Here is a 24,701-nt window from a genome sequence, read left to right on the forward strand (position 1 = left end):
TTTAGTATGCCTTAAATGTGGTGTAGTATGTAATATCCATAAGCTAATTTCTTTTATTATGCCTTAAATGTGGTGTAATATGTAATATCCAGGTGTCCGTTTGCTTATTACGCCTTAAATGTGGTGTACTATGTAATATCTAGGTGTCAGTCTGCTTTTTTGCATCAAATATGGTGTACTATGTAATATTATGAACCAGTTTGTTTTATTATACCTTAAATTTTGTGTACTATGTAATATCCATGTGCCAATTTGTTTTATTTTGCCTTACATGTTGTGTAATATGTAATATCCATGTGCCATTTTGTTTTATTATGCCTAAAATGTTGTGTGCTATTAACATCCACGTGGCATTTTCTTTTATTATGCCTTAAATGTGGTGTAATATGTAATATCCGTGTGCCAGTTTGTTTTACTTTTTCTTAAATGTTGTGTACTATGTAATATCTATGTGGCAGTTTGTTTTACTTTGCCTTAAATGTTGTGTACTATGTAATATCCGTGTGCCAGTTTGTTTTAGTATGCCTTAAATGTTGTGTACTATGTAATATCCGTGTGCCAATTTGTTTTATTTTTCTTTAAATGTTGTGTATTATGTAATATCCATGTGCCAGTTTGTTTTAGTATGCCTTAAACGTTGTGTACTGTTAACATCCACGTGCCATTTTATTTTATTATGCCTTAAATGTGGTGTAATATGTAAGATCCGTGTGCCAGTTTGTTTTACTTTGCCTTAAATGCTTAAATGTTGTGTACTATGTAATATCCGTGTGCCATTTTGTTTTATTATTCCTTAAATGTTGTGTATTATGTAATATCCATGTGCCAGTTTGTTTTAGTATGCCTTACATCTTGTGTGCTATGTAATATCCATGTGCCATTGTATTTTATTTTGCCTTACATGTTGTGTAATATGTAATATCCATGTGCCAGTTTGTTTTATTATGCCTAAAATGTTGTGTACTGTTAACATCCACGTGCCATTTTCTTTTATTATGCCTTAAATGTGGTGTAATATGTAAGATCCGTGTGCCAGTTTGTTTTACTTTGCCTTAAATGTTGTGTACTATGTAATATATATGTTGCAGTTTGTCTTACTTTGCCTTAAATGTTGTGTGCTATGTAATATCCACATGCCAGTTTGTTTTATTATGCTTTAAATATCGTGTACTATGTAATATCCATGTGCCAGTTTGTTTTATTTTGCCTTAAATGTTGTGTACTATGTAATATCTATGTGGCAGTTTGTTTTATTATGGTCTAAATTTTGCATGATGTGTCCATAACATAGCTGGTCTGTAGTTTGTATTTTGTATTTTCTTGGTTCTCAATGTTACCCAGACTTCAGACGTTAAATAAGGAAACACGTATGTATCTTGTAGCATGTTTAGGTCAAGGCTGGAATGTTTTCTTAAGACGAAGCATAAGGTTATCTACTGTAGATGCTTAAAAAAAATGAATATTGATAACTTTTTATCTGATCTCCTCTTTTATACAGAAAATGTAGAAGACCCCACTGAAGCACTTGAAACCTTGTACACTATTACGAACTCTTTGTTAGATCAACACATTCCTTTAATATAATAAAATAATGTCCAACACCATCAGAAACCCACATGACTTACAACATAAATCAATGACGACAGGCAGAATATAGGCTATTTTCATAAAATCAAGGATTGGTACAACCACAAACTCTGGCGTAACAGATTTACTGCCATGATTCAGTATTCCACAAGAAATTTTTATAAAATATATGCTGAAAGGCAGAACATCGAAATGAATGTAGATAATTCTGAACTTCAAATATAAACAATAAGATAATAAATTAACAAATGATTGATTGGACAATAACTAACGATATGCATGATATTGTTAAATTTTTAATGCGCACTTAATTCATATAACACACCCACCCGAATTACAATATCTCAAATACTAATGTGAAACATAAAATGTTACAAAATGTTTTTAAGTCTATAGTTCCTGAAAATGTACATTTCACTATTACATTTATGTCATGTGCTAATGTAGTAAGAAAATGAAAAAGTGAAATTCTGAGAATTTCATTAGAATGGACCAAAATAGGTCCATTTATCTGAAATATATGTGCTGAGAGTATCGCTCCGTCTCTTACCTATATAATTAATCAAAACATTACTAAAGGAATCTTTCAATCTCAGCTGAAGGCTGCTAAAGTTATGCATGTTTTTTAAAAGGTTTCAAAATCAACTCCAGTTACAGACCAGTATCTATTCTGCCAGCCATATCTAAACCGTTTGAATTACATGTTTCCACATAACTCTGCGGTTACCCTTGTAAGTACCTTTTATTTCACCCATCTCAGTCTGGATTTAGACGAAACCACTCCTGTCAGCCTGCTCTAACAAAACTCGTTCATGATCGGTTACTCTTGGTGGACAATGGAGAATGTTTTGGATAACGCACGGTACAAATTGTATGGAAAAATGGGAAACAGCCTGGAAATGGGTAAACATAAACTAGGGCATATATGGGTTTGGCTGGCCAGGATTAATTAATAATGTAATTTTTTTAAAAAAAGATTCTTTTGAGAGCTTATCTTAGCTGTAACGGAAAAAAGAAACATTGTTTTATTGATGGAATTTCAGTCCGTTAACCGTCTCGAGCTTGGAACACTCGTTACTGAAATTAGCACCTGACTCTTTGTTTCGGAATTGAAAGCACGTGTATCAAACATACGTAGGTCCAGAAAATGCCGCGGCTCATATCCTTTTCTCTGCACAAAAGCTGACATCCATGTTTCATTTATACTGATAAATAAAGGTTTGATCATGAGCAATCAGAAATTTAAAGTCATTGAATTTTTAATATCATGGTGTTTACATAGCTTTACTATGGGAACTGAATTAGTACCGTGAGTCCTGGAACTGAAAACCTTGACTTTAAGAAGGCCTTTGACTTAGTTGACCATACTGTACTTGCATAGAAACTTGAAAAGTACAAATATCTTCATTGATCAATCTAATGGTTAAAAAACATAACTATCTGATAGAAGCCAACAATTGCAAGTGGTAACTTTAAATCAGAACTATGTCCATCAACAAAAAAATTCTACAGTTATGCATTCTAGGGCCTGTATTAATCATTTATAAATTACTTGTCCCTTTATGTACATCATTCAAAGACTGATATGTATGCTGCTGATGCTACTTTGCGTAAGTGTGATACTGACTTTATAACTTTGAGCAAAAAATTGGGTCAAGATTTATATCAGGTTGAATACTGGTGCTCACTGAAAAACATGTTTATCAATCCCCTTTCAACAGAGGCAATAGTACTGGTGCAATATATTTTCAATACATAAACATTAAGATTGAAGTATGGGCTAGGCTCGCCATAAATTGGTAGCTTGCAATGGTTAACATCTCTTGTTTGGAAACAATGATTACATTTTAATTAGTATCCGCTTGGATAACGGTCTGACTGATATGTTAACGTAGGATTAAGTTGAGGAAATGACAAAGAAAAGACAAACCAGAGATACATTTTTGGAAATCTCGGGCCATTTAAAATAGATGTCATAACATTGCATTTTCCAGAACAGTTATTAATAAAGGCGGGCTAGAGAGAATTAATCTGATTTCGATTGGTGTGTTAAAATTTTGGTGGTTAGAGAAAGTTAATCCCGATTGGCTAAGCTAAACGAGGGAGTGTGCATCCCAGATTACATTCAAGGTTTTAACTAATTTCCTTGCGAAATTCGTCAATCCAAGTTTTTATATGGCAGCGGAAGCTGGCTCCAAGATCAGTAAAACGTATTTCTCTAGTTAAAATTGTCAAACGGACGAGGTCTGGAAGAAGTTGAGGGACATGAAAGGAGAGATTCAGCTGAAGAGAAAGGGACAGTCTTGAAAAGGCACAAAGGTATTGTCTAAATTATACACAATATGATAATTAATGTTAGTTTGTATTTTGTTATTGAAATGATTCATTTCAAATTCTTACATAAATTTTCATTACGTTCAGATGTTAATCGTACATGTATTGGCATTGAATGTTGTTTGATTCATGTGTTGTAACAATGTCATAGAATATTACTTTGATATGAATGTGTTCGGATTTAGTGGTTTGTATGTAATAGAATCATGTTTTATACTAATTTGTTCATACATTACTCTGATACGAATTGGAATTAATTTATCTGTCTTAAATGTCATGTAACATGTATGATTTTTCTATGTTTATGTCCTTGAATCACTAATTAGCAAGTAACGTAGGTAGGAAAAGAAGTGAAGTCCGTTAATTCGTGTAATTATGATATGAATTCTTCTTAACCGAGAATCTATTGTGTTAACATTGGAAACTTGTGGACCGACATCGCTCAGTTAGTGATTTACATCCCGCTGGGCGCAGTAGTTCCAGTTAGTAATACGGTCAGCAGTTAAGGGAAGAGACATTTCATATGATGATAATAGTCTGTGTGTCAGTGTGTGTGTCACGTTGAGAACTGACCACGTTAGCTTAGTTCTATTGAATTACAATAAGATGATATCTGACGTATAAAGAGTGAGAATATTGTTCAATCCCAGGAGAAGAAAAACCTGTCAAATATTTAGATTGTGTATTCTGTTTATTTAAAGCGGGAGAATAGAGCCATATACCTGTAGTACACAGTGAGAAGGAGTGCAGACTGCATGCAATTTATGGTTGATGACCCGAAGAGGTTGGAGAGAGAGAGATAGGGGACAATACGGACCTGTCACCAACAGTGACGTAGAAAGGACCGGAAACAACTAGGATATACTGACATGCCGGCAATTTAAGCTCGATCAGTCACTCGATTGTGTGATGAAATATGTTTTGTTGGTATAACAACGGCTAATCGCATTCGTGATAAATTTCGTAATTCTGTTTCTAAAAGAAAGTGTATCATTCAAATGTCATGTGTTATTTCATTTTGTCTATGTAATTGATTAAATTGTTATATTTTACATACGGGGTCTAGTGTTGTTCTATTCTATATCTTTGCTCAGATCTCTGTTATTCCATTCATTAATTTCATATTTTATGGTTTCCTCTACCCTGACAATAACACCTTACTCGATCATCATTTGATAACGATAACCAAGGTAGAATTACAGGTGGGGGATCACATATCATAATCACTGCTCCGTTACAGCAGTGTTGATTGGAACTATAGGAAAAAATTTCAGTGAACGAAATACAAATCTTGAGCTGTGTACCTTGAATAAAGACATTGAAATGTTGATACAAACTTTAGGAGTTCATGTTGATAAGAACCTAGACTGGTTTAAGCAAGTGAAACACATTTGTTCTGTAGCAAACTCGATAATTTACCTTTTATAGATGTTAAAATGTTATCTACCAGTCAACTATTGGAAATTATTTTACAATGCACCCAGTCTTGTTCTTTTGGACTACTGCTGCATAAATACAACTGCTAGCAATGTCAAAACATTGTTAAAACTTTAAAAAAGGAATGCAATAGTATCCTAAATTTGTCATTTGAAACACCATCCAGAATTCTATTTTTGAAATTTAAATGGCTGAAATTTGAATACAGATTATCTACCCAAAGCCCATATTAATGTTCCAAGTAAAGAATGAACGTTATCCACACTATTTGAATAGTATGTTTAATATCAAGTCAGAAGAACAGTATCAAAGACCTAAATTGAGATCGATTGAAGATGAGGATTGCAAGACACACCATTTCCAAAACAATTACTTTTAACAAATCATTGGCTTACTCCGGCACTATTCTATGGAATAAGCTCTCCACAGCAATTAAATCAGAAACAAATCCAATCAAAATATATGACTACTATCTCGAAAGTCAGTTTTCACTGTAAAATATTGAAATACATGCTCTCCAATCTATTTAATTAATGCATTTTGTGTACACTTTTTACTTTTATATTTACTGTAATAAGCGTGCTTTACTATGTTTTTTGCTTGCATTTACAATGGGCTGTTCATCCTGAGGGGGTCAGGGATAATACTATATTAACTGAGTTACTGGCATCAAATAAAGGATTTCTTCTTCTTCTTCTTCTTCTTCTTATTATTATTATTATTACTATTGAGAAGAAAGAAGAAGAATAAACGAACAAGCTCCCGACCCTGCCCCGCCTTATAAACATATTATTATTTAGATTGCTAGTATCCGTAGGCTCTAACTGAATTTGTCGTGGCGTTTTGTAACTGAATTTATCATCGAGTTCTGTAATTGAATTTGTCATGACGTTCTGAAACTGATCTTGTCATGTCGATCTGCAAATGTATTTGTCATGGCGTTCTGTAACTACATCTATCATGGCGCTCTGCAACTGCATTTGTCATGGCTCTCTTGAATATTTTCATGGATATCAAATATATTTAAGTAACATCCCAAAGCAATGCATATATCAATGCTGAGTTTAATTTGGCGGTAGCATTTTGGGGCTTCAAGGTCACTCCTTTTTGCAAATATCGCGAGTAAGGGGATGATGGATGACGAGAAGTAGGACGACGCTGACAAGAAAGAAAATGCATTCAATTAAGATTGTCTTAACGACACCTCTGTATTTACACGCACCTAGTGGCGAAATAAGAGACCCTGCTATCTGGTGATGTACAGTCCAGTGTTTGGATACGATTCCTACGCCGACCAACTCTAAGGTCACATCTGTATGTTAAGAACGACAAATTTGTTCCAAAAAACGTCGCCCTGTTACTTTGTTAATTTTGATGACTTTACTGAAGTTACTATAATTTCTTTTGGAAGTAATTTTAAACTAAGCACATATCTTTAAAAACTGTTTGCTAATATGCGTTTTTCCAAAGAGCAACATTGCCGATGCTTATTGGAACACGTCCGTTGTCAAATCTTCGGAGGTGCGTGGTTTTGCGCGTTTTAAAGCTCTTTAATTTTGTAGGTAAGCAAATCTTGCTTATAGTTCGCAATCGCATAATTCCTAAATAGAAGTGATCGGTTTTGAAAAAACCGGAACTTATGATGTTTGATTTACACGTGCAATCAAGCGCGTCTCAACGACACCTCTTTATTCACATGTACAATCTAGCTTAATTGATATATACACAATCAAGCGTGTCTTGACGACACATCTATATTTACATGTGCAATCAAGCGTATCTTAATGGTACCTTTATTTATATTTACATGCACCATTTAGCGTGTCTTACCGGCACCTCTGTATTTACATGTACAATCAAGCGTGTCTTACGGGCACCTCTGTATTTACATCTACAATCAAGCATGTCTTACCGGCACCTCTGTATTTACATGTGCAATCAAGCGTGTCTTAACGGCACCTCTGTATTTACATGTACAATCAAGCGTGTCTTACCGGCACCTCTGTATTTAAATGTACAATCAAGCGTGTCTTACCGGCACCTCTGTATTTAAATGTACAATCAAGCGTGTCTTACCGGCACCTCCGTATTTACATGTACAATCAAGCGTGTCTTACCGGCACCTCTGTATTTACATGTACAATCAAGCGTGTCTCACCGGCACCTCTGTATTTACATCTACAATCAAGTGTGTCGGGTCTTAATGGCACCTCTGTATTTACATGTACAATCAAGCATGTCTTAATGGCACCTCTGTATTTACATGCACATTCAAGCGGGTCTTAATGGCACCTCTGTATTTACATGCACAATCAAGTATGTCTTAACGGCACCTCTGTATTTACATGTACAATCAAGCATGTCTTACCGGCACCTCTGTATTTACATGTACAATCAAGCATGTCTTAATGGCACCTCTGTATTTACATGTACAATCAAGCGTGTCTTACCGGCACCTCTGTATTTACATGTACAATCAAGCGTGTCTTACCGGCACCTCTGTATTTACATGTACAATCAAGCGTGTCTCACCGGCACCTCTGTATTTACATATACAATCAAGCGGGTCTTAATGGCACCTCTGTATTTACATGCACAATCAAGCGTATCTTACCGGCACCTCTGTATTTATATGCACAATCAAGCGGGTCTTACCGGCACCTCTGTATTTACATATACAATCAAGCATGTCTTACCGGCACCTCTGTATTTACATGTACAATCAAGCATGTCTTACCGGCACCTCTGTATTTACATGTACAATCAAGCATGTCTTACCGGCACCTCTGTATTTACATGTACAATCGAGCATGTCTTACCGGCATCTCTGTATTTACATGTACAATCAAGCGTGTCTTAATGACACCTCTGTATTTACATGTACAATCAAGCGTGTCTTAACGGCACCTCTGTATTTACATGTACAATCAAGCGTGTCTTACCGGCACCTCTGTATTTACATGTACAATCAAGCGTGTCTTACCGGCACCTCTGTATTTACATGTACAATCAAGCGTGTCTTACCGGCACCTCTGTATTTACATGTACAATCAAGCGTGTCTTACCGGCACTTCTGTATTTACATGTACAATCAAGCGTGTCTTACCGGCACCTCTGTATTTACATGTACAATCAAGCATGTCTTACCGGCAACTCTGTATTTACATGTACAATCAAGCATGTCTTACCGGCACCTCTGTATTTACATGTACAATCAAGCGGGTCTTAATGGCACCTCTGTATTTACATGCACAATCAAGCGTATCTTACCGGCACCTCTGTATTTATATGCACAATCAAGCGTGTCATACCGGCACCTCTGTATTTACATGTACAATCAAGCATGTCTTACCGGCACCTCTGTATTTACATGTACAATCAAGCGTGTCTTACCGGCACCTCTGTATTTACATGTACAATCAAGCGTGTCTTACCGGCACCTCTGTATTTACATGTACAATCAAGCGTGTCTTACCGGCACCTCTGTATTTACATGTACAATCAAGCGTGTCTTCCCGGCACCTCTGTATTTACATGTACAATCAAGCAGGTCTTATCGGCACCTCTGTATTTACATGTAAAATCAAGCGTGTCTTACCGGCACCTCTGTATTTACATGTACAATCAAGCATGTCTTACCGGCACCTCTGTATTTACATGTACAATCAAGCATGTCTTCCCGGCACCTCTGTATTTACATGTACAATCAAGCGTGTCTCACCGGCACCTCTGTATTTACATATACAATCAAGCGGGTCTTAATGGCACCTCTGTATTTACATGCACAATCAAGCGTATCTTACCGGCACCTCTGTATTTATATGCACAATCAAGCGTGTCTTACCGGCACCTCTGTATTTACATGTACAATCAAGCATGTCTTACCGGCACCTCTGTATTTACATGTACAATCAAGCATGTCTTACCGGCACCTCTGTATTTACATGTACAATCAAGCATGTCTTACCGGCACCTCTGTATTTACATGTACAATCAAGCATGTTTTAATGGCACCTCTATATTTACATGTACAATCAAGCATGTCTTAATGGCACCTCTGTATTTAAATGTACAATCAAGCATGTCTTACCGGCACCTCTGTATTTACATGTACAATCAAGCATGTCTTACCGGCACCTCTGTATTTACATGTACAATCAAGCAGGTCTTACCGGTACCTCTGTATTTACATGTACAATCAAGCATGTCTTACCGGCACCTCTGTATTTACATGTACAATCAAGCGTGTCTTACCGGCACCTCTGTATTTACATGTACAATCAAGCGTGTCTTCCCGGCACCTCTGTATTTACATGTACAATCAAGCAGGTCTTATCGGCACCTCTGTATTTACATGTAAAATCAAGCGTGTCTTACCGGCACCTCTGTATTTACATGTACAATCAAGCATGTCTTAATGTCTTACCGGCACCTCTGTATTTACATGTACAATCAAGCATGTCTTCCCGGCACCTCTGTATTTACATGTACAATCAAGCGTGTCTCACCGGCACCTCTGTATTTACATATACAATCAAGCGGGTCTTAATGGCACCTCTGTATTTACATGCACAATCAAGCGTTTCTTACCGGCACCTCTGTATTTATATGCACAATCAAGCGTGTCTTACCGGCACCTCTGTATTTACATGTACAATCAAGCATGTCTTACCGGCACCTCTGTATTTACATGTACAATCAAGCATGTCTTACCGGCACCTCTGTATTTACATGTACAATCAAGCATGTCTTAATGGCACCTCTATATTTACATGTACAATCAAGCATGTCTTAATGGCACCTCTGTATTTAAATGTACAATCAAGCATGTCTTACCGGCACCTCTGTATTTACATGTACAATCAAGCATGTCTTCCCGGCACCTCTGTATTTACATGTACAATCAAGCGTGTCTTACCGGCACCTCTGTATTTACATGTACAATCAAGCGTGTCTTACCGGCACCTCTGTATTTACATGTACAATCAAGCAGGTCTTACCGGTACCTCTGTATTTACATGTACAATCAAGCATGTCTTCCCGGCACCTCTGTATTTACATGTACAATCAAGCGTGTCTTAACGGCACCTCTGTATTTACATGTACAATCAAGCGTGTCTTACCGGCACCTCTGTATTTACATGTACAATCAAGCGTGTCTTACCGGCACCTCTGTATTTACATGTACAATCAAGCATGTCTTCCCGGCACCTCTGTATTTACATGTACAATCAAACATGTCTTACCGGCACCTCTGTATTTACATGTACAATCAAGCATGTCTTAATGGCACCTCTATATTTACATGTACAATCAAGCATGTCTTACCGGCACCTCTGTATTTAAATGTACGATCAAGCATGTCTTCCCGGCACCTCTGTATTTACATGTACAATCAAGCGTGTCTTACCGGGATCTCTGTATTTACATGTACAGTCAAGCGGGTCTTAATGGCACCTCTATATTTATATCTTAATGGCACCTCTATATTTATATGTACAGCAGGACCGGATCAGGTCAAGTGTTTGGGTGGGTGGGGGTGGGTGTTTTCAAAATATCAAAAGGTCCCTTACTTTCCTCAAAGAGCATCGAAGCTTGCTGAGAGTGTGCATAATACCTAATAAACGTTCGTAAGAATAAAATGATGGTCAAATTGCAAGTGAGCCTTAGGTAAGGGGCCTGAAAACCCATCCCTTTAAGTCAATATTGTGTGAAACGCATCGCTATATTTAGATGTATAATCAAGATCGTACTAACGACATTTCTATATTTACGTGTACAATCAAGATTGTCTTAACGACACTTCTATATTTACGTGTACAATCAAGATTGTCTTAACGACACTTCTCATTCGGACCATGCATGGTTTAATTTTACTACAATATTTGAATACAGTGAAAATGATACATATCTGTCCGCGTGGATTCGAGTCTCAGGCTCGGTCAACGTAGGTATGCTAAAATAATGGCAAGTAGCTTCGCGTGGGTATGTGGTTCTTCCGAGACTATTTTTTTTTGGTCATTCCATCAGATACACTGGCAGTCATGTATGGCCAATCACGTACTGAAAAATGGAGTTAAGCCCACAACAATTTTTCAAGCATGCAGGAGGGAAGGCAGAGGACGTCCAATGATATCAATTTGCAAAAAGGCTTGCTTGCCGGTCTTTGTACTCTTACAGTTTTTACAACAACACCCTTTTCTGATACTTTGTATTTGCAATCACGCCGTGCACTTTTTAAGATCCAGTTACCTTCAGTAAGCAGTTTATTTGTAGCTTTTACTAATCTAATGTCAACTATTTAAAATTAAATTCAGTCAACGTTTTCCATGTACTTGGAACGTGAGGAGATTGTCTAGCCGTGATTTGTTATACGATCAATATAATAACCCATTTAATTCTGTACCCTTTCTTTTCTGTTATACCACCTAATACCATATAAAATAATTCTTATGTCTCATACTAAGCAGGCAAATTTGGCGAATTGATAATAATATTTATCAATACAAACAAATATCAGTATGCGAACTTTTTTATACGGTGAATTGGAAAGACGCACATAAACAGATTGGATCCATATTATTCTAAAAGATAGTCTCAACTGGAACATCCTTATTTTTTTATTTTTTTTGCCATCGATTCTACTTAGGGTAGTCTCAAATGGAACGTCCTTTCGTTCTTTTCTTTCATGCCATGGATTCTACACAAATGATTTTCTCAACTAGAAAGTCATTATATTATTTTCATTGCATGCCTTGGATTCGACATGAAGGGTAGTCTCAACTGAATTTCCCATGGAATATTTTGCGTGCCTTGGCTTCTAAAGAAACGGTTCTCTCAACTGGAATGACTTTAGGTTTTTGTTTATTGCCTTGGATTATACAAAGAGGGTAGCCTCAGCTGGATTTTTTTTCTCTATTGTGTTTCATGTGTTGGATTTTACACAAAGGGTAGTCTCAGTTGGAAAGTCCTTAGATTTTCTTTTTCTTGCCTTGAATTCTACGCAAAGGGTAGTCTCAACTGGAATGTCCTTATGTATTTTCTGTTGCATGCCTGGGAGTCTACACAAAGGGGTATTCTCAACGAAATGTCCTTAGGGTCTTTTTGTTGCATGCCTTGGATTCTACACATAGACTAAAATGGAAGGTCCTTATTTTTGTTTGTTTCATACCTTGCATTCGTCATAAAAGATAGTCTCAAATGTAATGTGCTGAGACTTATTCATTGCCTGCCTTGGATTCTACACAAATGGTAGTCTCACCTGGAATGTCTTTATGCATTTATGCTCCAAGCCTTGGATTCTACACAAATGGTAGTCTCACCTGGAATGTCTTTATGCATTTACGCTCCAAGCCTTGGATTCTACACAAATGGTAGTCTCACCTGGAATGTCTTTATGCATTTACGCTCCAGGCCTTGGATTCTACACAAATGGTAGTTTCAAATGGAATGTCATTTGGTTTTTTTTTGTGTTTTTTTTTTTGTGTAAGATGCCTTGGATTCTACACAATGTGTTGTCTGAACTGGAATGTCCTTAGATTTAGCTTTTGTTATATAACTCGGATTATATACAAAGGGTATGTGTTACGTACTCAGACTACAGTATGGAAGGTAGCAAATTGCAATTATTGTATCACATTCAAGAAAACTAACAATATAATTATTTCCCTTTAAAATGAAGAATTAGCCGACCAAAGGGGAAATATAAGTAGGTAACTGATAAATCTTTAAATGTTAAAGATATTTTGTTAAATTCGACAAAAAAACAAAAGAAGAAAGCATACGAGATTTTTGTCAATGCAAGATAAGCTGAAGATTTGAATGAATTAATGACGGAGTTAATATTGTCACGCTGATTTGAAAGAATTACTGACAGTGTTAATGTTTTCACGCTGACGATTTGAACGAATTACTGACAGTGTTAATGTTTTCAAGCTGACGATTTGAACGAATTACTGACAGTTGATGTACATGATAATGTGTTGGATCTAGTACATATTCATGCAGACATTCCTAAACTCTAAAAAAATTGTAACATACCAAATAAGTATCTTTTTTCAAATATTCGTTGCACATATTAACAAGATATTTAAAGCTGAAGATTTTATCGCATCCTTTATATAATTGTTATCCTACCCTCTTCATCATCTTTGATGTATTTAATTAAAATTATATTTATTATGTGCATAACCTATTTTCTTACCAGTTAATATACAACGATCTCTTACTTTCTTGTTAAATTTCCTTCCAGCAGATATAACGTATCTTTGTGGAATTATAATTCCTTTTTTTTTCATTTAAGAATTTTATTTTGTTAGCGGTTTTTGTCTAGGTTTTCTATGAACTAACGCTATTATTTTCAGCATATGTTGGTATATCTTTTCACTGCAGTCTCTTCCTCTATATACAATACGTTCATATTCATTTTTTTTATTGATATATTGTGATTACATATCCTGACGGAATATGCTTGTCTTTTTTGCATTGTCCATGCTTTACGATAGCTTTGATTACAAGAGTCTATTGGTTTTGTTATATTTTAAAAATTACAAGTTAGAACATGCATGCGACGGTTTTTTTTTTATTTTCTCAACAAAATCCTTTTCGTGCGCTAGATTCACGGATACGTGCACAAGTAACGACTGTTAACCGGCATATGTGAATCCAATGTTTATATATAAGCATTTTATCTTCTCCCGTTTGGGTAATTATGCGTATGATCATGATGTATTTACATATAGTGTTAAATATTCTATCCAACCCAAAGACCAATCGGTATATCGACTTATTTCCTGATCAAATGTTGTATCTATTATTACAAATGGCCAGTCAATTACCATATGCGTTTCATCTCTGTTAATAACTTTTGAAATTCTTGTTCTGTAATACCAATCCCTAACTAATGATCTGTCTTCTGTACGCGTTATGAGTGAAACAGTTATATCTAACTGAAGTTTTACAGGACTGAAATCTAAAATTGAACACTTTATTATCTTCCTGAATAATGTTCGACATCATGGAAAATGAAATACAAATACTCTTTTTCTCCCATCATATCAGTACTCATTTAAAGATCTGTTTTGAGTCATAGAGACATCTGCTGTGAGTCATAGAGACATCTATTGTGAGTCACAGAGACATCTGTTGTGAGTCATAGATACATCTGTTGTGAGTCGTAGATGCATCTGTTGTGAGTCATAGAGACATCTTTTGTGAGTCATAGAGACATCTGTTGTGAGTCATAGAGACATCTGCTGTGAGTCATAGAGACATCTGCTGTGAGTCATAGAGACATCTGTTGTTAGTCATAGAGACATCTGTTGTGAGTCATAGAGACATCTGTTGTGAGTCATAAATACATCTGTTGTGAGTCGTAGATGCATCTGTTGTGAGTCATAGAGACATCTTTTGTGAGTCATAGAGACATCTGTTGTGAGTCGTAGAGACATCTGTTGTGAGTCATAGAGACATCTGCTGTGAGTCACAGAGACATCTGTTGTGAGTCATAGATACATCTGTTGTGAGTCGTAGATGCATCTGTTGTGAGTCATAGAGACATCTGTTGTGAGTCATAGATACATCTGCTGTGAGTCATAGAGACATCTATTGTGAGTCACATAGACATCTGTTGTGAGTCATAGATACATCTGTTGTGAGTCGTAGATGCATCTGTTGTGAGTCATAGAGACATCTTTTGTGAGTCATAGAGACATCTGTTGTGAGTCATAGAGACATCTGCTGTGAGTCATAGAGACATCTGCTGTGAGTCATAGAGACATCTGTTGCTAGTCATAGAGACATCTGTTGTGAGTCATAGAGACATCTGTTGTGAGTCATAGATACATCTGTTGTGAGTCGTAGATGCATCTGTTGCGAGTCATAGAGACATATGTTGTGAGTCATATAAACATCTGGTGCGAGTCATAGAGACATCTGCTGTGAGTCAGAGACATATGTTGTGAGTCATAGATACATATGTTGTGAGTCATAGAGACATCTGCTGTGAGTCATAGAGACATCTACTGTGAGTCATAGAGGCATCAGTTGTGAGTCATAGAGACATCTGGTGAAAATTACATATGTATTTGCCCGTTCATTCCACTCATTTACTTTCTGGTTTGAAGACGGATTAAAACTTTCATTTGTTGGTGTTTTAGAATTAAGTATTGAAACTATTTATCGCAACGGTATTTATTCTATGCAAACTAAATATTTTATGGGGATTGCACATCAGTCCTTTTGTTAAACGATATTTACACACTTGCCGGTAATTCATGTCCATCTGGTCAAGTGACTGCATCCCCTGCATTTGCAACATCTGCTTGCATTTTTTTACCCATTGCATTTTTACAGATGCCAGGCAAATAAAGAACCTAATCCAATGTTTAGACCAGGTGTTTGAACTGACTGATTCAGTTGTGGTCATATCAAATAAACTGTGATAAGTGTTGTTATATGTATCAATCCTGTTTGATAAACCATTTATCCATTATCTAGTTTCATTTTGTGTCAGGTATTCCACAATATAGTTTTCAGTTTCTATTAAACATATATGTTATAGATGCTTTCTGCATTTTTTTGTAAGTTGAGAAATGCTCCACATTATGTAAATAACTTAAAACGTATTTATATCCTTATTTTCCTTCTCGTTTGCTTGCAACTCACCAATATCTGACTACCATCGAAAATCCCATTTACATCAACCCCTTTTGTGTATAAATATTACTCTTTCATGTTAATTTAATGTGCGGCTAGAACGTTGAATCAAACATTCTTTTAATGCATTGTATTCCACGTTCTTCTCATTTGCTTCATTTGCCTCCGTAAATATTATTGCGCATAACACAGGACTTTCAAGATCATATTGCAATACCTCAAATACTCTTATTTGTCAGTAATTTAAAAAATGTTGTCCAACTTTAAATGAGTTCGATGGTAATAAATTCTAAAGTTTTAAAGAAGTGATAAGCAATACCGTGGTGGAAAGGCAACACTGTCGCTATATGGAAGAAATGTTTATTTTTCGAAATTTAAGACGGTACAAATAATTTATTTTCGAATTTGAAGAGGGTAAAAGTATGATCTAACATTGTTGTTTTCTTTAAAACAAGGTCCGAGATAGTAAGATAGTATTATGTCTCTCTGTGAACTAAAAAAGGGATATTCTTCGATGTTGTTAAAAGATCGAAGATTTACAAGTATACCGATCTTAATCACTAGAGCATGGAATTGTCCATTATCTTTTAGCCTTTTTCTGAAGAAAAAAAAACTCTGAAGAAAAGTCACAAGCGCTTCTACTGCAAAAATGTAGGGATTTTGCATAACTTGTAGTGAACAAATATAGGGATCCAAAATGTATATGGATTTTATAGACATTTGTATAATTGAAATATGGATGGTAGAGAAGTATCTGAGTGAAAGAAAGAACGAAAGAAACAACCAATAAACACATTCAATTCGCCCAGCTTTCTGAGCGCAATACGAGATGTTTTGAGAAAATATTATAGATGTACTACGTTGGTTCTGGTAAATGACCTGATCTGACAGGAATCAGCTGTATTACATAATTCGTATAAAGTTTGTCAAGCAATCATGGTAAGATCTGGAATGAATTACTTTAAGTGTAATCAACAAAATTACAATATATTTTGTACTTTTGTTTACAATTTCAATTACTCACAGTCATATCAAATAATAAAATTACGACACATAAAGATAATCCATAAAATTTATTTGTTATTTCAATGGAAAAACTTGTTGGTCATATGAGAGGTGACAGTAAAGATGTGGTGTGTGTTATTGTGTAATTTAAATGCTAATATAGTTTTAATATTCTTGTTAAAAAACCAATTATTTGTAAATGCAACAATATGGACTGGATCTTCAAAGATTTATCACAGGCATATGTCAAAACGGCGGTGTATGCTGAAATACCACAAAGTATGCTGAAATATCATTGTATGCCGAAATATCAGTGTAAGCTGAAATATAACAATGCATGCTGAAATATCAGTGTATGCTGAAATATCACAGTGTAAGCTGAAATATCACAATATATGCTGAAATACCACAAAGTATGGGGGCCCCGAGTGGTCTAAAGCGCTTTCCGTTACGAATCACTGCCGTCTCACCTCTGTCTGCGTGGGTTCGAGTCTTGGATTCGGCCAATGTTGATATGTGAGAAAGCTTGCCAGTAGCTTCTCGTGGGTCGGTGGTTGTTTTTGGGGTTTTCCCGGGTTCTTCCTCCACCATTAATACTGGCCGCCATGTATATTCTATCGTGTGCTGAAAAATGGCATGAAACCCCACAACAACAACAACCACAAATTATGCCAAAATATCACGATGTATGCTGAAATATCAGTTTATGCCGAAATATCAGTGTATGCCAAAATATCGCAATGCATCTTGACATATCACAGTGTAATTTACAGCCCTTGACATTTTTTTTTTATGCACACGAATTCAGTAGGAAGACGCCATTTTTAGTTCTCATTGTTGATTTCGATTAGTACCCTGTCATCTTTAACAATGAATGTAGGCATTCAGCATAACAAAAGGGTCTCAGTCATGCCCGCATAGTCTTAACAGAAAATGGCTTAAGTTTGTAACGGATTTTAAAGTCACCTGCTGTTACATTTCTAAGCCCGTCCAGTATAATTCTCTTGCTGGTAAGGTCATTAATTATTAATATTCTTTGATAAAGCATATTTCCAATATATATTGCGGCTGTTCAAACTTGAACTAATATTTGCCGTTGGTTGTTTCTTCTTCATTTTAACAGACGTGGCTGAACTTGCAGCATTATATTCAATGCAAAAACTTAGTACCAACATTATGTCTTGAACATGCATTTGCTCTGCAACAGATGTTCAATTTAAAAGAGATGCAGAAACGTACCAATAGTTGTTTCTCCATGCTAAACGGTGCATGCACTGGTTATATCTCCATGCCAAACGGTGCATACACTGGCGCCAAGCAATTTGTATGCATATATCTGGCGTTTAGTGAGAAATTGCCTTAATCAATTTTAATTTGTTTGTGGTAAAGTCAGAAAAGTTTACACACACACACACACACACACACACACACACACTGTGGAAAATGTACAGGCCAAACAAATTATTAAAAATTGCTGACACATTGGACGGTGAACATAATGGCAATTTACATTAATACTGAGTCTACATAGTGTTGGAATACTGTACGGGGTTCGATAGTACTTTTTTTCAAGCAGAATTTAGGATGCATTTCCCAGACAATGAAATGTTTACAACTATTTCGAAGAATTGGCTGGTTGCAGCGAGAAGATAAAACATCTTAGACAATCAGTTATGTATGTGTTATGTAAACAAAGAATACACAGTTGTCTTCGAAGAACCCTTCTTTCTGTTTCCAAGTTTTAATTTTAAGGACTACTTTATACTTCGCCGCATTTCCCACCCATCCAGGTGTAATCTGGTCTCATCTGACATTGCCACGATGTGCCAGGTGCGAGAGCAGAACGATCCGAATTTATTTTACAGTAGAAAGGTATGCGGCGCCGTAGCGGACAAAAGCTGGTCCAGTGAGAAAGTTGCAGTTGAAATTTTAATGTAGTATGTCGAGAAATCCAATATCACGTGTTGGATCAAATTACATGTCCTTATAGTTCCATTTTCTATATCGAGATTTTAGATTTTATATGTTGAATTATACAGTGGTGGTTTAAAATTCTATTTCCTATGTCGACGTTGTACAGTGTATATTTTGAATTACACAGCGGTGGTTGAAATTTCAATATCATATGTCGAGAATCCTTATTTCACACGTTAAATGTAAGTGTGATGAAAGTTCCATTTCATATGGTGAGTATTAAGATTTCATCTGTTGAATTTCACAGCAACGAGAAGCAGTCTCATTGTTTAAAAATAACGCGGTCCGTTCGCTTGACCTCTAGCAAAGAAATTCATTGTAACAAAATAGCAATTCCGACAAGCACAATAAAATGTCCAACCATCGCTGTGCAATTCAGCAGATACAATCTAAAAACTCAACATGCGAAATGGAATTTTCAGCACAATCAATGTGATTCAAGATATTAAATTGAAACTCTCGACAGATGACATTACAATTTCAACAACCGCCATGTAATTCAGAAGATACAATCTATAGACTCGACATTGGACAGAATTTTCAACCAGCGCTGTGTAATTCAGCAGATGAAATCTAAATACTCAACATATGACATGGAACATTCAACATAAATTCTTTGAACCAATATGCAAATTAGGAATTCTCGACGCATGAGATTGAAATTTTAACCACCGCCGTGTAATTCAAACGACACAATCTAAAACCTCAGCATAGAAAATATAACTTTCAACTACTGTTTAATTCAGCAGATACAATCTAAAATCTCGACCTAGAAAATGGAACTTTAAGGACAAGCATTTTTGATACAACACGTGAAATTGGAATTCTGGAAATATGGCATTAAGATTTCAACGGCAACGATCTGATTGGACCAGCTTTTGTCCGCAATGGCGCCTCATAGAAAGGCACAGTGATTTACGAAGCATCTAAAATTGCGTCTGAAGAAATGGGTGCAAAATTTCGAGTGAGTCTCTTTTTAATGGTCTGCCGGAGGTTTAATAAAGGAAATAGCAATTTAGGTAATTGTATACACAGCAATAATGGCAGGAACAGGTTCTCAAGTTCAATTCAAATAGGAACAAGAAAAAAAACAACAACAACGAAACACACATCTGTCGAACAGCCATATGTAAATATTACTTCACATGAAACAAAGGAGTGTATCTTAGAAAAATATGGGTCAGACTAAAATAATTTAGACAAAGTAAGAGCATATTCAGACAAGTTTTTACTATGTTTATGACTGGACTAAAACAATATTACCTTTGTTTCCTCTTTATTTTTTTGTTTGTTTGATCGTTTATGAAACATTTTACCTTTTAAATTTACATATAAAATCTTTTTTTTCTTCAAATACTTTTTTATTATATATTTTACGTGAAAACACCCATACGTGTATTTAAACTGACAGCACATACTTTGACTAAAATATTGGAAAATAAAAGCGATAAATACATTTACAAACATACATACATACATACATACATACATACGTCAATTCAGGCATCGCCAGCTTCCTTAGCAGTAGACAGTACTACATGTGACTGTTGATCAAGAGTAGACCGCTACGTCCTTTCTGGCGGATCAGGCGGACATTCTCATCCCCCGGCTGTGAAGGCAGATGGCAGCAGCTGTGTTAACAGAGCTGGGCATCAGCTCAGGTGCTGTAGGAAACCCATCTCGTGCGCAAGTCATGACACTATCCCCCGTCCCCCAGTCGAAAACCAAACAAAAAGACAAAAGTTGCACAAGTCAACATTGATGCCTGGAACGTAAGGACACTAACAGACATTACATCAGCATATGTAACAGATAGAAGAACATCCCTGGTTCGTAGAGTACTAACCAGATTCAACATTCAGATAGCAGCCACGAGTGAAACTCGCCTAGCTGAGAAAGGACAATTCACCTAGTAGGGGCCGACTAAACCTTCTGGATCAGTTGAAAAAAAGAAGAGCGAATTGAAGCTGGTGTTGAATTTGCCATCATATTCTCAGCTAATTAACAATCTCTCAGTTTTCCCACCGGGCGTGACTGACATACTAAAGCGAACGAGACTCCCACTGTATGGAAAAAGACATGCAACTATCATCAGTGCCTGTGCACCCACCATGACAAACCCAGATGAAATCAAGGACAAACTTTATGAAGACCTGGATTATCTTATTGCAGAAATTCCTAAGGCACACAAACTCATCATCCTAGAGTTGGCACCGGGCGCCAGGTGTCATTGGGAAAAGCATACTTCGCAATGCAACAGCAACAGACTAGTCCTTCAAGAAAATGTGCTTAACATGACCCCATAATCACCAACAACGTACTCCGCCTGCAACCCCCCCCCCACCAAAAAAAACAACAACAACACCAAACCCGCAACAAGACGTCCTTGACGCACCCAAGTTCCAGGCACTGGCCTCTTATTGACCATGTCATCGTCAGGAGAAGAGACAGAGGATGTCCGTGGGACAAAGACCATGAGAAGTGTAGAATGCTGTTCAGACCACATAGTCTCCAAACTGATTATCCAGATTCAGTCTAGCAGACTTGCCCCAAAAGCGTCATGTCGCCAAATCAAAACAGGATAATGTGTAAGGGGCATTTGTTTGAAAAACTCTGCAGCCGACCATATACAATCGATACAAACTCCAATAACTTTGTCGAAGACAACTGTGTATACTTCAGAGACTATGCCTACTCAGCTGCATCCAAAACTCTCTGTCCCTACGCACATAAACATCAATATTAATTTGATGATAAAGCTTTCAACAACAAGAGGACTATCCAATGCAAACTCAAACAGCTTCAAGACTACTGGCCACATTCATCAGAAATATCACCAATACTGTGTGCTGACAGTGCCACGATGTTCACTGACAAAGAAAGATACTTCAAAGATTGGCAGAACACTTCAACAACATCCTAAATCAACATTCATATATGTGCGAAGATGCAATTGCCTCAATTGCAAATCAATATATCATCTGTTGATCTTCCAGAGCTGACCGAAATCGTGAAAGCAATATATCTGATGTCAAAAGAAAACTCCCCATGGAGCATATGCTATACCAGCGTAAGTCTACAAACCAGGGGGCTCGCACATTGCATAGAAAGCAAGCGTGTCCTTTAGCAGAGTACTTGTAAATGTGTGGGAGCGCAAACATTCTTAAGGTCTATAAAGACATTGCGTTGCTGACCCTGGTCTATGCTTGTTAAATATGGGCAGTGTACAGCAGCCATGCAAAGAAGCTGAGCATTTTTCACGTGGGCTGCCTGAGGAAACTGTTGAGGATACAAGGCAAGACAGAATTCCAGACAGAGGTTCTCACACAAGCATCCACACTCTAATGATGAAACTAAAGTTGGGATGGGCAGATCAAGCCACCAGGATGTTACAAGAGCGTCTACCAAAGAACATCTAAGGCGAACTGAAGGAGGGAAAGTGTTCCCAGGGTGGTCAGAAATAACGCTTTGAATATTCCCTTAAGTCATCTTTGAAAATAAACCTTCAACATCGACCGAGAGTATTGTGAAGATCTCACACAGGATCGCTTCACCTGCAGGGCCGGATCGGAAGTAGGGTGGCGTTCAGTGTTTCCGGCTTCCCTCCAGGCAAAAAAGTACATACGTACAGTCGGTTGTTACTTGAAATTTGACCATCGTTTCATTCTTGCGCACGTTTATTGGGTATTGTTCTCACTTTGAGTACAACCGCTCCGGTGGCCTAGTGGTTAGAGCGTCTGACTCGGATGCGTGAGGTCGTGGGTTTGATCCCCGGCCGCGTCATACCAAAGACTTACAAAAATGGTACTAACAACTGCCTCGCTTAGCGCTCAACACTAAGAGGTTAGTGTTAGGACTGGTCGGCCTGGTGTCGGGATAATATGACTGGGTGTGTCATCATGCTACATGTCTGCGGCATGATGCCCCAATGCTACATATCGCTATAAACTGCCACACTGCAGACATCGTAGCGATATGACTGAAAAATTGTTAAAGCTACGTTACAAATCCAAATCACACACACACACACACACACATACACACATACACACTTTGAGTAAATAGAAACATAGACTTTCGCTCTGGTGTCCTTTCGAGGAACGTTATAGCTCTTTGAAAATTTGGAACCCCAACCCCTCAACACTTGATCGTGGTCCGGTCCTGACCTGGCGGAGTTTCATCCTCATTGGAGCTACAAGTTTCGAACAGAGGAGAACTGCAGAGACAGTGCAGATGCGTCAGCAGCGTGAATCTCAGAAAACAACACATCCTCCTTTGGACAAGCAAACACAAGCGGCATCTCCTGTCAAGTGTACCATAGACAGATCAGAGCACATATGGGCCTAATTAGCTATTTACGCACTCACATAAACTAAACCAGTTAGTGGTATCATCGTCATCTTCGAACTCGAAGGACGAAGAAAACCACAAAAAAAACACACGCACAGTAAGCAATTACGACAAATAAATTGCCATGGTTTCTATGCCCCATGACATACGACGGATACTATACAAGGAGTAGTGTAGCGATTTTCCCCTTCATCCAAAGTCGGCCGTTTTGATGAGTATCCCCGTATTCAGAATGGGACGGTCCATTTAGGAATACTCGTCCCAGTACGTGATAGGTCACGTGATATCAGTGTCTATAAAGGTAGGCGGTGAGCTGAATCGGCATTCTGATGTTTATCGTTCTCACAGAAAGGAGACAGAAGAAGCTGTAAATTAAAAAGATGTTCGTGAGGTAATTATTTTAATAAATTGGATAGAAGTGAAGTACCTGAAGAAGGCTTTCCACCACTCTAATAATATCAAAGATGATTATTGTATTTATCTTCTATGCATTGGCAAGCGCCAGGGCTCGAGAACATTTGTCTGGCGCCGATACCAAGCTCAGGGTTAAAACAATGTACGAATAGAATGGGGAAACATTTACTAAAATATCTGAAGAAAAAAACTTAAGATATTTATTTTAAAGCCAACCATAAACATGCATTTTGGGTTTCTTAAATGGGATTATGAAAACTTAAAACATCTAAATCGCTTGTAAATCAGCTAACGTTTGCTGCATACGATGTTGTATTCATCACAATATCCTTGATGGCCCCTAGTGGTCTAAGGCGTTCGTCTATACAAATCATGGACATCACACTTCTGTCTGTGTGGATTCGAGTCTAATATTCGGCGAAGAGTATGTGAGAAAGTTTGTCAGTAGCTTACCGTGGGTAGGTGATTTTTCGTGGATTTATAATGGTGTTAAACCCAAACAACAACATTAATACTATTAACTATATAAATTAGCTATTATAAATACACAAATTTCAATGTCCAAATTAAAACTTTAACCAATACACAAAATCCATGTCCAGACTAAAACTCTAACCGTTATACAAAATCCAATCTCTAAAAAAGCTATATCCAACACACAAAATCCAAAATTCTACTCCGCATACATTACTTGTAAGTCAATTTGAATCTCTCTCTCTCTCTCTCTCTCTCTCTCAATTGCTTAATTACATAATTTCATTTAATGTCCATATATACAGTTCTATAAATTGTGAGTGTACGATAATGAGCCACGTGATGTCTTTGAGAAGGAAGAGAACTGCCTTAAAAATCAACATAGAAAATACGTCAAACCTTTTGCTAAGCTATAATGTGTGATCACTGAAGTGTAAATAACCAATTTGTAAGTGCAATTACGAAAGACT

General features: G+C 36.9%; 1 long non-coding RNA gene across 1 annotated transcript; it reads left to right on the top strand.

Moving 5' to 3' along the window:
* The first annotated feature begins 889 nt into the window (after positions 1–889).
* On the top strand, positions 890–6,049 carry LOC149781706 (uncharacterized). Its single transcript, XR_016414767.1, has 2 exons — positions 890–3,906; positions 4,623–6,049. It is a non-coding gene; the product is annotated as an uncharacterized LOC149781706 (long non-coding RNA).
* The last annotated feature ends 18,652 nt before the right edge of the window (positions 6,050–24,701 follow it).

Source organism: Sinohyriopsis cumingii, chromosome 15, assembly GCF_028554795.1.
Source record: "Sinohyriopsis cumingii isolate HCF-2022 chromosome 15, ASM2855479v2, whole genome shotgun sequence".
Taxonomy (NCBI): domain Eukaryota; kingdom Metazoa; phylum Mollusca; class Bivalvia; order Unionida; family Unionidae; genus Sinohyriopsis; species Sinohyriopsis cumingii.